A 13140-nucleotide genomic window follows, 5' to 3' on the forward strand; every position below is an offset into this window, starting at 1 on the left:
TTATTGAATTATTATAGAAAAGAATTACGGTCCCACTGTTTGTGTTAGCCAATCTGATTAAACCTGCATAAGAGAAAATCCATGCAAGTGACTTTTCTTACCGAGGGAGAGCCATTTTCTCGTAATGTCCCCATATCAGATTTTGTAGGAGATGGATGAAAAGGAAATGTTGGCAGAATAGAAATCCTATTAAAAAATATCATTGCACGTGCAAGCCAGTACTGCCAGGCATGGAAAACTGGAGAGCCATTTCTGTTGACTCTGAATTGTGATCCGCTTCTGGATGCAGTTTCTGTATGATAGCTGTGTGTCGTGTGCTTCAGCATGTGAGCATTTAACTGCAAGCTACATCCTTTTGCTTGTAACCAAAATCTGACAGCTCTTTTTTGGGGGGAAAGCTGCTTTGGCAAGGGGAAGATTTAGGGCAGAGAGCAACATGGAGTAGCAGGGCTCAGGGCTGGCTCTGTCATGAAGCAAAATGAGGCAGCTGACAAATTTGCACCTCCAGGCCCCTTATCTCTCTGGTTGACACAACCATGCACCCATTCAAGACATTTAAACACAGGCAGTCTCATAGGCCACCCTGCCCAGAACGCCTCTCTCTGAAGGACACCTGGCTCTTGCACAGTGCCAGACAGCAGGGAGGGATAGCCAGAAACTGAGGCCCAGGCATGGCTGGTGCAATTGACAAGTAAACTGGGGGAGGGGGTGTGGAGAGGTAGCTATGCTGAGGGTTATTAATCCTTTCTCTGCTCCCAATTGGACCTATGGGCATTCAGCATAACAGTGGCCCAGAGCCTACATGAGCACAAATTATGCACATGATAAAGGAATCCACTTTTGCAAGCTTTCTTCTTGTGCAGGTTCATCTTCACCACACATTCAAAGCACTATTAGAAGACTTTAAACAGCCATGGCTTTCCCCCAAGGAATCCTGGGAACTGTCTTTTGTTAATGGTGCAGAGACCCCTATTCCCCTCGCAAAACTGCAATTGTGTTTCTAAACATTCAAGCTTATGGTCAAGTGTACGTTCCACAGTGAAATGTTAAAGTAGTTATACCAAGTGAGTAGATAGGTGGGTTTAGACACACAGTTGTGGGCTTCTGCATGCTGTTGCCCACTATGCACATCTGAATGAGTTATATGTGTTAATTTTAAGCAATGCAATTTTAAGCAACGCTGTATCCAGGTACAGGCCTGCCTGTATTTTGAGGAGTACCACAAAAAATCAATCTCAGATTGCATGTGTGAATTCATCCACATATGCTACATAGCTTGGGTGGCTTTCAGATACTCAGAGTAAACCCAATGGAATTAATAGATCTAACCCATGCTCATTCATTTCGATGGGTCTCCTCTGAGTAAAACTTAGTTGAATACCACCCCTTGTTTGGAGTTCTCTAATGAACGGAGGGGAATCTTGTCTTGATAACCCTAAAGTGTTTCTAATCTGTTGCTTATGGGTACTTCACAACCCTGACAAGAGTGACAGAGTTTACTTGCTAAGAATAACTTCTTTTCTTTTTAGGTCAAAGGGAAATCTAAAGAGATTTGAACTTCCTTTGGGCATCCTAAAACCAAGGGGGTGGGGAACAGAGCCCTGGCTCAGTGTGAAATAAAGAAATAAATAGTAAACTCTGTCTAAGATGCCAATCAGATTAATGCAGTCCCCTTCATGTAAAATAATGGCAGGGTTCTGAACCTTGTTTTGAGGAAAGCAGATAACTGCAGATAAGATCAGAAAGCTCTGGCATTCAGTCAAAACAGGCAAGAGGGAGCTGAGCTAAGGAATGTGCTGTGCCTGGGGAAAGCACCCTACAAGCTAAACAGTCTAGGACACGCCTCTTCTCAGGGCATAAGCTTCATGGGTGGTACAGCTCACAAGCATCAGGAACTTGGGAAAGAGGCCTTGAGCCTTGCTTTTGAAATATTTTCTTTCCCCTTTCCCTTCTGCACCCCTCTTCCACTTTGCTCCATTTCCTTAGGACAGCTCTACTTACACTGAGTAGACAACAGAGCATATGTTTGAACTAATGTAATATTCCCAAGTGCAACTTAATTATTTCCCCCCATCATGTATTTTTTTAAAAAAGAAAGCCTTTATATCCCTCTTCTTCCAAAAGGTTCAAGGCAGGATACCAGCATTTTAGAAACACATACGCACACAGTTTTAAATTAGCAACTCTTAAGGCTAAAGCAGTTATTTTCGTCATCATTATTGTAGCAACTCATAATACTTAAATGTGTTTAATTCTTACCAAGCCCCCTGGAACTTAAATACTTAAAAGTTCCGATTCTGGAGATTCCATTGTAGAGTCTAAACTAGAGATAGTTGATCCATGGCCTGTGGGTCACATGTAGCCCCTGATATTTTTTTTAGTGACGCCTCTAAGATCCCCCAAAACTAATAATTAAAAATTGTATATACATATACAATTCATAATTAATTCATAATTAAAAATTGTATATACATATACACATACATGTGTACTACTCCTATGAGTCCCCTGCTGTAATGCCATAATACCAGAAGTTTCAGTCACTTTCATTTGGGTTTCCAGTGGACTTTGGTTAACTTGACACTTGGAATTCCAGATGTACATAGAATTTTCAGCAACCACATGCCAGAGACTTCATCACTACTTAATCCTCATAATGGAAAAGCAGCTCCAAAATTAAGAGCTTACTAAGCTTTTGAAAGGTATTTAGGCAGTTTCTCGTTCAAGCAGCTATTGCCAACCATGCACAGAGGGTATGATAGGCTAAACTACATCCTGTGCTCCTGTTAAGCATGTGTGTTTGTGTGCCTATGTGTACAAACTCCCCCTGCATTGGCCTAGATGAGTGAGATGTTGCTGAACCTTGTCCTGGACATCGTGCCATGCTTCTTTCTTCCTTATTAGAATATTTACAACATACAGTGGTACCTCAGGTTAAGAACTTAATTCGTTCTGGAGGTCTGTTGTTAACCTGAAACTGTTCTTAACCTGAGGTACCACTTTAGCTAATGGGGCCTCCCGCTGCTGCCATGCCACCAACACATGATTTCTGTTCTCATCCTGAAGCAAAGTTCTTAACCTGAGGTACTATTTCTGGGTTAGCAGATTCTGTAACCTGAAGCATCTGCAACCTGAGTGGTGCTTCAGGTTAAGAACAGTTTCAGGTTAAGAACAGACCTCCAGAACGAATTAAGTTCTTAACCCGAGGTACCACTGTACAGTATTGATTCATTGTGTACTCAGATCAGCCTCCTCAGAGAGGGGAATCCTTTTTAAATTTAAATCTTTTTTCCACCTAGAACCTCTTGCCCTCTTCACCTTTTTTGTGTGTCTCAGGGCAGGGTCCTGGTTTATGTCTTCTGTTTCTGCCTCCCCCTCCCCCTGCTGCACTCTCTCTCTCTCTCCAGACTCTGCAATTTTCCCTCACTATCAAACTTCTTCCCAATGTGACTTCTCAGAAAATATGGAAAAAGCTTGATGGTGAATTGCTTATTCTTTCTTTCGTTCTTTTTCTTCTTTCTTTTAAAAAGGAAAAACCAAAGGAAGTGGAATTTGTGTGTGAGATAGTTATGCATAAAGCAATTTTCCTTAACTAGTCAATAGATTCTAGCTACTGCAATCTAGTTTCACTAGAATGGACTACTGGATAGCATTAATTAAAATACAATACAGAACTGGATAACATGGATTAAATTGCTATTCCAGCTGGTATCTCTCAGACATCTTACGAATAAAACAGTGACTTAATTCAGGAGGAACTACTCCAGAGAACTATGTTTGGTCTAATTTTTCTCTTTGTGGCAAAGGATAGATATTTTCCATCACACTACTTCCCAAATATGTTCTTTGACAGCAGTTTGTGGTCTTTTGCTACTATATGGCCTTTAATACTGCCAGAGTTTAGCTGTATATATTTAGCTCGGAATATTAGCACACAGTAGCAGCACTACCACCATCAGGTTTTTGTCCTAAGTGGGAGACCTCTGGTCTCTCACATATATGCACAGGTAGCTGTTCTCTCCTTGCCTATGTGTGGGACAGCAGCAGCATCCTTTATGGTGGGCTCAGACAGAGAGCAAGGGAGTTGAGGCCAGTTCCAATGCCTGCAGGGCTGGGAATCAATGCCCAATACCTGCACAGAAAAGAGCCCTCCACACAACTGCTCTGACAAGCACCAGCAATTTCTCAGCAGTTGCTGGGCTACATGTGATATAACCTTGATCAACCAGGCACTCAGCCATCATCTAGGTGGTGGAGATGGAGATAACACTTCACGTTAATGTAGGGTCATAATGTCCGGTGAGACTGATGGCTAGGACGAGTGAAAGCTCTCCCAGTGCAGCAGGCATCCATGGCACTGGGCAAGGAGCTGGGGGCAGAGACGAAAGGAAGATGTGCTACAAATAATTCCTGCCTGTTAAGCTCAGGCCACTAACATGGGATCCATGAGCACAAAGGCACATCTTGCTTCAGCCCCACTCGGCTAGCCTCAAAGACATTTGATCCAGCCAGGATGTTCTGTGCCAGATTGCTCTTACTGTGTCACATAGGGGTGATAGGGATGGTGCAGTCAGGCTGGGTCATTCTGGGAGACTGTCTCTGTGGTAGCCAACCTCAAGAGCCAAGTTCTCTCACAGCACATCTCAAACTTATTGCAGGAGGAAGCAAGCTCAGTCTTGGTTCCAATCAGTTAGCAGCTATCTGCCAGAGCAGCCAGTCTAGTCATGGCGATCTCTGAGGCTGGAGGGCAGACCAGCCATTTGCAGGGCCAAACACAGTGCAACTGTCATAAGCCAAGAAAAGGAAGAGACATTGCTCTACAATGTACACCAGTCTCAATGTTGGGTAGCAAGAGGGGTGTGTGTACACAGGGCAGCGTCTTCCCATTTTGCTTCAGGCAGCAAAACAGGACAGGCTGCTTCTGGCTGGAATGAGGCATTGCAGGGTAATTTATGAAGCCAGCAGGTACAGAAAGACAGAAATTCCTAGAAGTACCCCATCTCAAAGACAAGATCATAGTCAAAGGTCCTGAGCCAAATAGAGCAGGAAGCTGATCAACATATACCAGAACTGAGTAAGCATACCTCTGCCAGGTAGCAACATTTATTCACATTCAACTTGCGATTCCCAAGAGGGAAAGACAGGCCAGACAGAATACATAAATTTTCTTCCTGTGTATGACAGACAGGAAATTAAGCAACTGCCCATACCATTTAGGAATGAGTATTTTGCTAGGTTTTCTTTTGCCCATATCCAAGTGGAATCTGTCAAATGAAAGGAGCGGTGTCAAGTCCAACAGGTTCATTTTATGCTCTGCATCATTAAGCATGAGGCCTATAAAATTATTGTTTTTTCCCCTGCCCCTGATTGCTAGAACTTTTATTGTAACAAATGGCAGAGTGAATACTTTTGCTACCCCATTAGAGTAAAAACCAGCCAATCCCCAAATTGCCCCTTTTATGCTTGTTGTAGCCATCTATTCCTAAAACATAGTTGTTCAAATCTGCTATATTTTGGCGTAAAGTTAGTGAATTTATGACACAGTGGGAATATTGATAATCTGAGACAAAAGACCATTTCAATTCCTCAAGAGATAATGAAAACCTTCAAATCTGTAAAGCTCAAATGTGTTGAGGTTTTTTAAAAAACAAATGAACATCCTCCTTTAAGATTCTTGCTTATGTTACTCTAATTAAGTAAGGGTGGCACTGACTACTTTTATTTTAATATGCAAATACTGTTTCATTTCATCCACTTACCTCCTAAAATATCACCAATTCATTGAGGTTGCTAAAAACTGAAAATAAGGTAGAACTTTGAGTCGCTATCTGTCCCAAACTCCACAGATAGCTCAGACTGTGTCTGGATTGTCTCTCCCCATGCATTCTTTTTATAGGTACCTGTGCACTGACAGAAGAGGGAAAAACAAATTACTGTACAAATGGTAGAAGTTGATGATCAGGACAATCCAGAGCAACACATGCACTACAACACACTGATGCTCAACCACTCACAGATTTCTCGATTCACTACAATGGAAGAAAAAATAGCTCTGTACCACCATTTCTTTGCATGCCTGGGACTTACCGTATTTTTCGCTCTATAACACGCACCTGACCATAACACGCACATCGTTTTTAGAGGAGGAAAACAAGGAAAAAAATTCTGAATGAAACAGTGGATGTATCATTTTTGTGCTTCATGCTGTGGCCACAGACATGTGATCTGATGGTGAATTTGGGGTAGCTCAATGCAAAGATCCTGAGGATCCATGTGGATCCATGCTTTTTAACCACATTTTTGCACCATTGCAGCCCCAGGCAACAGTGGGTGTGTGATTTTTGGGGGGCAGGCTGCTATGTGATCTGATGGTGAATTTGGGGTGGCCCAATGCAAAGATCCTGAGGATCCATGTGGACCCATGCTTTTTAACCACGTTTTTGCACCATTGCAGCCCCAGGCAACAGTGGGTGTGTGATTTTTGGGGGGCAGGCTGCTATGTGATCTGATGGTGAATTTGGGGTGGCCCAATGCAAAGATCCTGAGGATCCATGTGGATCCATGCTTTTTAACCACATTTTAAGTGGGGAGTGAAGGAAAAACACAGAAGGGACAAGAGAGCGGTGTGCAGAGAAGCAGCTGGCTAAGAAAGCAGGAGAGGGATTTTACGGGAGGGAAGAAAGAAAGGCAAAAGTTTCCACAAACCGAAGCCAGCTTTCTCTCTCCTCCTGCATGTTTTCTGGCTGCCTGCGAGGAGCACGGAGAGGAATTAGAAGGAAAGACCTCTGCTTTCCCCTCTGCTTGCCTGGAGGGGAGGGGATTTGCCTGCTCTTTGTTCCGTTTGAGCAAACACAGCAACGAAACAGAGGAGGGTGGGCAGTAAGACCCTGAGGCAGAATGCAGGAAAGCAACCACTTCCTCTTTTCAGGTTTCCCTCTCGGACACAACGCACGATTGATTTTTGCTGATTTTTGTTCCTGCGCTCCCCTAATCGGCTCCAGGGACCCCCCCCCACATTCGCTCCATAACACGCACAGACATTTCCCCTTCCTTTTTAGGAGAAAAAATCTGCGTGTAATAGAGAGAAAAATACGGTATCCTTCAATAAGCTTCTGTATGCAGGGGAACACTATGTATGAACCCACATACTTTAAACAGATCAGTGGAATTATAGGGAAGGAAATTAATGTATTTGCATATTTAAGAAACTCTAGCATGTCTTATTTTTAGAAAATAAAACGCTTCAGTCTTAGTTTTACCACTTTTCCTAATAAAATAGAAACAAGTTATGCCTATAAATTTGGACCTTGCTGTTTGTCCTTATTCAAATTCCTTTTGGTTTTACTGTTCAAGTTACTTTTGCAGTCCTTGTAGTATAGGAATCTTAAAAGCTGATTACCCCGTATCCTCTTCTGTACGCTCCAGAAACTCTTTTAGACTGGAAAAATGACAAAGTGGGATCATCATTCCAGATGCATTTATTTCATAAAGTCTTCCTGCTCGAACGGAGAAGATGGTTCCCAGGGCCCTTGAACAATACAGTGGGATCCTTCCTGCTTTGCCTTTGAAGAGGAACAGCATGTGTCTTTTGGCTTTTGTGGGCCCACAGAACACAGTATACTTAACGTTCAGAGAAACACATTGTGGGTCTAGCCTCATCCTGGGGTTGGCTGGCAGTTCTGTCACCCTGAGTGTCCCAAGAATAAGTGGAATGCTCAAAACTAATTTTGTGTTATTTTAAGATGTTTTCTTAAAACACAAACAGAAATATAAACTGGCTGTTGAGCAGCAGACTTCAGTTAACTTGCTGAGAGACACTCTGTGTGGGTTTGGCTTCACTTTGCAAATATGGATGAACTTTTGAGAACATCTGCATCATAAAGCAAACTACTTTGAACTTGAGGAGTAACAAGCCTCTCTAGTACAGATTTCTACTTCAGTAGTTTGTTAAGATCATGAGTATACTTGTAGATATCTATCTACCTACTTTTCTACATATACAGTACTTTATGTACACATACAGATGCACACTTTATAAAAACAAAAAAGTGTCATGGAGTAAAAATGTCAGTCTTTTTTGTTACACACTTACCTTTGGCCAAATGGGCTTTTGAAATACACTGGACTGTAAAGCCCATTTTCCAAAGGAGAAAGTTGTTTGACACTAAAAGCAGCACTCTTTCATTCAAACGTCCCTCAATTATCTGAACAAATAATATTGTTTATGTCCATACAGAAATTTCTCCAGAGAGCTGCAGGGCTCTCTGCTATTTACCTGTATAGCCATTGTGAAGGTTGTCAGGATGCGTGTTTTCATAACTGCTTTAGATGGGGAGGTTTCTGTGAATTCTCAAATTGCTGACAATCATAGGGACACAATGGGAAAACGCTTTGCTTCAAATTGCAATCCACAAACCATGTGCAAAAGGCAATCTCATCAGCTGATACTCTATTTCCTAATAGACTGAGGTTTCTTTTCAGGCAAACTGAATTGCTTTGTCAAATCAAACCAAAGAGGCACTTTATTCACTCCTCTTTTCTTCAGGAGTGGCTTGTCAGATGGTCCTTGTGAAGTTCAAAGGCAAAGCATTGTGAAGACTGCTGTGGACATAGTGTATCTAGATTTCAGTAATAATAAATCATATTTTTAAATTTTATATCCCGCCCATCTTGCTGGGTTTCCCCAGCCACTCTGGGCGGCTTACAACATATATAAAAACACAACAAAGCATCAAACATTAAAAATCAAAATATCCCGTACAAGCAACAAATAAACCAATAAATCAATAGAAACCAATACAGTAATAGCAACAACAACAACAACAACAACAATAAATAGTTTGCAGTTATAACCACCAACCCCAACTAAACATTTAACCAACATCAACCTGACAAAAACAAAACAAAGGAACCAAAATTAGAACTATTTAAAACATTTTAAAACATTTTAGCCAGTTCCCCCAACCCAAGAGTTGTTCCAGCAATGTCCCTCCAACCTCCCAGGAGCCTCTTTTGGGAAGGACAAAAAGCGGCTTCCAATCAGTGTGAAGGTAAGTATAAATATGCATCCATGAATACAACAAAAATACAATTAAAACAACAGTGTCAATGTAAAATAAAATGTACTGTGTATTTTGGGTTTATGAACCACAATAAAGTTCTGTGTGTGTGTGTGTAAATAAAAATACAGTGCCATGCATTTTAGCATAATAGGATGGTGGATTTTTACTGTGACCCTTATTGCTAACATAAAAAATAAGTGAGTGCAAAGACAAAACAATTTTTTTAAAAAAAATACCATGAAGAAGTATCATTTTGAGTCACTATTTCCATGAGGGCTAAATATCACACCCGTGGCCCAATGGCACACATTATAAGTCTCTCCAGTGTTTGGGCAATGTCAACCTGGCTGCAATGAACAAGCGGCCAATTAATCATTTAGCTTTAATTTTTGATTTCAATATCCAAGTGCTGTTAGCTTGCTTGGACAAAGGGAAGTGAATGCTTCAGTAAATGGAAAGCCAAATGATTATCCCAGACAAAGCCACTAAAAGAACAAACTTAGTTGATAAACTTTAAAATATACTAAATTTAAAAGATAGAAAACAAATCTTGTATGTATTGGTAACCTTGGAAGGCGTTGGGAGAAGGAAAGACATGGCTTTGGTAATCTTCAGGCAACATTTGTGCTGGGTTTGCAGCTTGATAATCCCCATTGGCAGTCTGGCTCCTTTGTTCTGAAACAAGGCTTTTGAAAGTAAGGCTTTTGACAAAGTCACCCTTGATATTCTTGCAGACAATCTTTGCTTCTGGCCTGCCCAGGACCTCCCTATACACTGCCTAGGCCTGTGTTCCCAGGAGGTCACTTCAATGCTGCTAACACAGAGTTTGGCTTCACCCCCAGAGGCACACTCCATTGTCTCTTGAGACAGATGCCAGCAATAATACTAGACAATATTAGTAATATCCACAGTTCTTTGAGCAGCTTCTTTAGTTGAACATGCAGCTGTCATCGATCCTCATTGATGTTCCAGAGAATGATGAAAGTTTATATGGGAAGAGACTCCTTCCTGCTCCAATTGGCTACAGTTAGTTCAACAGAAATCAAACAAAGCATCCGAAATATATTCCTCAGATTCTCCATTCATCATATTCCAGTTCTTAACTGCCAGTGTGTTTCAGGGGGAAGAACTCCCAAAATTATGTTGTTTTAATACAGTGTTTCCCAACCACTGTTCCGCGGCACACTAGTGTGCCGCAAGATGTTGCCTGGTGTGCCGCGGGAAAAATTAAAAAATTGAAAGATTTTTTTTTTTAAAGTCAAATTTTCAATTGGGGCGCCGTCATTGATGACCCCTGGGGTTCCCTCCCTCCCTCCCGCTCTGCGCCTCCCTCCTCCTCCTCCAGGGAGGCCCTTCCTGGCTCTCGGCCAAGGCTTGGCGGCTGCCACTCACTCACTCGCTCGCCCACCCGTCCCTCCATCCCTGCACCCGGCCTCTCCCCCTCCGTCCCCGGCGCGGGGGCTGCTGGGATCCGTAGTCCCCTCGCCCTTGGGCTCCGCGCCCGCGCGGGGTGCGCGAACTACGTTTCCCAGCGTGGCCTGGCGGGCCGGGCGTTTTGTTTGAAGCGCTCTTCTCCCGGCCATGGAATGAGCGCAGCGGCGGCGGCCGGGCAGGCAGGGGCTCTTCCGTGCAGACCCCGCGCAGCCTGCCTGTGCCCCCCGGAGATCGGGCGGCAGGATGGAGCCCGGGGATCCCCGCGGAGGCGGAGCGGCGGAGGCGGAGGCTGCCCCCCAGGTAGGGCTGCGTCGGGGGTTTTTTATTTTTGCAATGCTGTGTCTGCGCCGGAGGGGACGCATCGGACCGCGGGGAGACCCCTTGGCGGGCGTGCAAGGCAATGCATGCGTGCAGGCGTTGCATGGAGTGCAGTGCAATGCAATGGCAACGCGGCGCCCTGCATGCATGCATGCAACTTCCACCGGCGCTCCGGACTTGGCAGGTGAGGGGGGTCCCCAGTGGGCGGCAGAGAGAGCCGGGAGGGCGAAGGGGAGCCGGGGGGGAGCAGCGCTGCTTCCCGAGCCGAGCCCGGGGGGAAACTTCGGCGTCGTTGCGCCGGGTGTTGGAAGCAGAGGCTGGCTGGGGCCCCTCACCTGCAAAACCTGGTCGCCTCTCATATATTTCGTGCATTGCATTCATCGCCCGCTTTCTCCTCCAAGGAGCTCCCGGGGGCGCGCGTGGTTCTCCCCGTGTTATCCTCGCAACAACAGCCCTGCGAGGTGGGTCAGGCGAGTGGCCCAAGGGAGCACCCAGGGATTGTCCTGGCCAGGTGGGGTGATTTGAACCCTGCTCTCTGCCCGGTCTTCGTCCTCATTTAGCCCCCACATGTGCATGACTGTGCATGACTGAGGTTTTCCCCCCTCGTCTTGGCTATGGTGTGAGTCTGTGCTGTTAATTAATGGGGTTCTGCCTTCGGAGAAGATGAGCCAGCCCTCAAGGTGATTATGTAATTTGCTAGCAATTCATGTCCCTCCCGGCGTGGCGCTGCGCGCTGATGTCACGGGGCTGTAATGGTGGTGTGCCTCGAGATTTTTTTCATGAAACAAGTGTGCCTTTGCCCAAAAAAGGTTGGGAAACACTGTTTTAATAGTCAAATTTTTTATCTGGCTTCTCAGTTTAAACCAGTAGCCAATCTCAGTTTTCAGCTAATAGATATCCTGTAGCTTATTTTATTTATTGTCTTTTTTACCCAAAATAGCTTCCTTCTCTTAGCTCTTCCTCATTTGATTTCTCCCTGCCCCCTGCATTCCACTCATGGCCTTATAGATCTGTGTGTTTATAAATTGTAAGGGTGTTCATATTCTGCTTTCTGCTGCATTCTTTATATTTTTTATAAAGAATTTAACTTATTTATATGGTTAAGCCTGAGCATATTTTTCTGCTTTAGCATGTTCCAATGGTTCATATAGTAGAGCATTAAATTGCCACGAGCGGCATTAAACGTAACAGCTATGTTAAACTTGAATGAAGCAATGCAAATCGAGAACAGATTTCTGAAATGGGCAAGCAAACTTTCTTTGCCGAATCAGACATTCCATTGCAAGAACCAGTCATGTGGCGTTTAAAGCTACTGATAATTTAAAAAATACTCTTGAAACTACTCACCCAGAAACATAAAAAGAGCTATGATTTCCCTCTTCCCCTCGGGCTGCAGAATTAAAAATCACATCAATATATTTCTGGTGAAGGAGCATTCCAGTAGGGAATTGTAGGACCGCAAGAAGTTGTCCCAGTTGCATTTGTACATAAAGACATTTAAGCACATTCCATGCATTTCAGATTTGAGGGTCCAAAAGGGCATCTGGCTACACTGGCTTTAGAATGAGCCTATTCATTTTGTGGGCCTCCTTTCATTCTGAGTGGCTATTCAGCCCTACCAGCAACCAGTGAGCAAGCAAGCTGTTCAAGGATCTCAAAGTCAGGAAGTACTTGTCAATGTCTTCATCCAGCAACAGATCAGGAGTCACAGTTTTGATTCAGACACTTCCCGATTTGTCACTTCTCCTGTAAATACCACCATTGCAATAAACATTCCTTTTTGTATGCAGGAACCTTGTGGCACTCATCAACAATGTCCCTCCCTCAGTTCTATTTCACCCCACTTTCTACATCTGTTTCCGTGACCATGGATTAAAAGTGCACATTCATGAAAACTCTGAAGTAAAGCTGCAATATTACTTATATTCCTCCCATCCCATGTTTGTTCATGTATCTGAGCATATGTTCTTTCCTTTGCAAATAAACAGAATTAAAAGCAAAACACAAAATCAAAGATGTGCTGTGCATTTGCTCCTTTCCCTCATATCATAAAACTGTAAGGAAGATAAAATTTCTTAGCCTTTTCCAGTTCTGGTTTTCTTCAGCAAACATAGTAATGGAGATTTATAGTGTCTTTCTAAAAATCCAGTTATTTACACAACTACATGTTTAGAAGGAAAAGCTAATTAGATTGTAAGGCTGCTGTGTTACCCCTTTGTTTATACCTAACTATTTTATCTTTTTATACCTTTTAGGACAGTCCATATTATATAGTGTTACTTCCCAAAAGCAAATCAGCAATGCAAAGAGTGTTCAAAACTGCTCT

At 43.3% G+C, this 13140-nt stretch overlaps 1 protein-coding gene and 1 long non-coding RNA gene across 4 annotated transcripts in view; one reads left to right on the top strand and one right to left on the bottom strand.

Annotated features, from left to right (window-relative positions):
* The window catches only part of UST (uronyl 2-sulfotransferase), a 158696-nt gene that overhangs the window by 15603 nt on the left and 129953 nt on the right, over positions 1-13140 (bottom strand). The gene's annotated exons all lie outside the window — the stretch shown is intronic.
* Positions 1-13140, top strand: part of LOC144327254 (uncharacterized) — a 63886-nt gene that overhangs the window by 13108 nt on the left and 37638 nt on the right. The window contains exon 3 of one of the 3 annotated variants that reach the window (XR_013392221.1): positions 5897-6052. The exons of the other annotated variants lie outside the window; for them this stretch is intronic. This is a non-coding gene — a long non-coding RNA (uncharacterized LOC144327254). Of the gene's footprint in view, positions 1-5896; positions 6053-13140 lie in introns of those variants that run through there. 3 annotated transcript variants of the gene reach the window in all.

The sequence above is a fragment of the Podarcis muralis genome, chromosome 3, assembly GCF_964188315.1.
Source record: "Podarcis muralis chromosome 3, rPodMur119.hap1.1, whole genome shotgun sequence".
In the NCBI taxonomy this organism is placed as follows: domain Eukaryota; kingdom Metazoa; phylum Chordata; class Lepidosauria; order Squamata; family Lacertidae; genus Podarcis; species Podarcis muralis.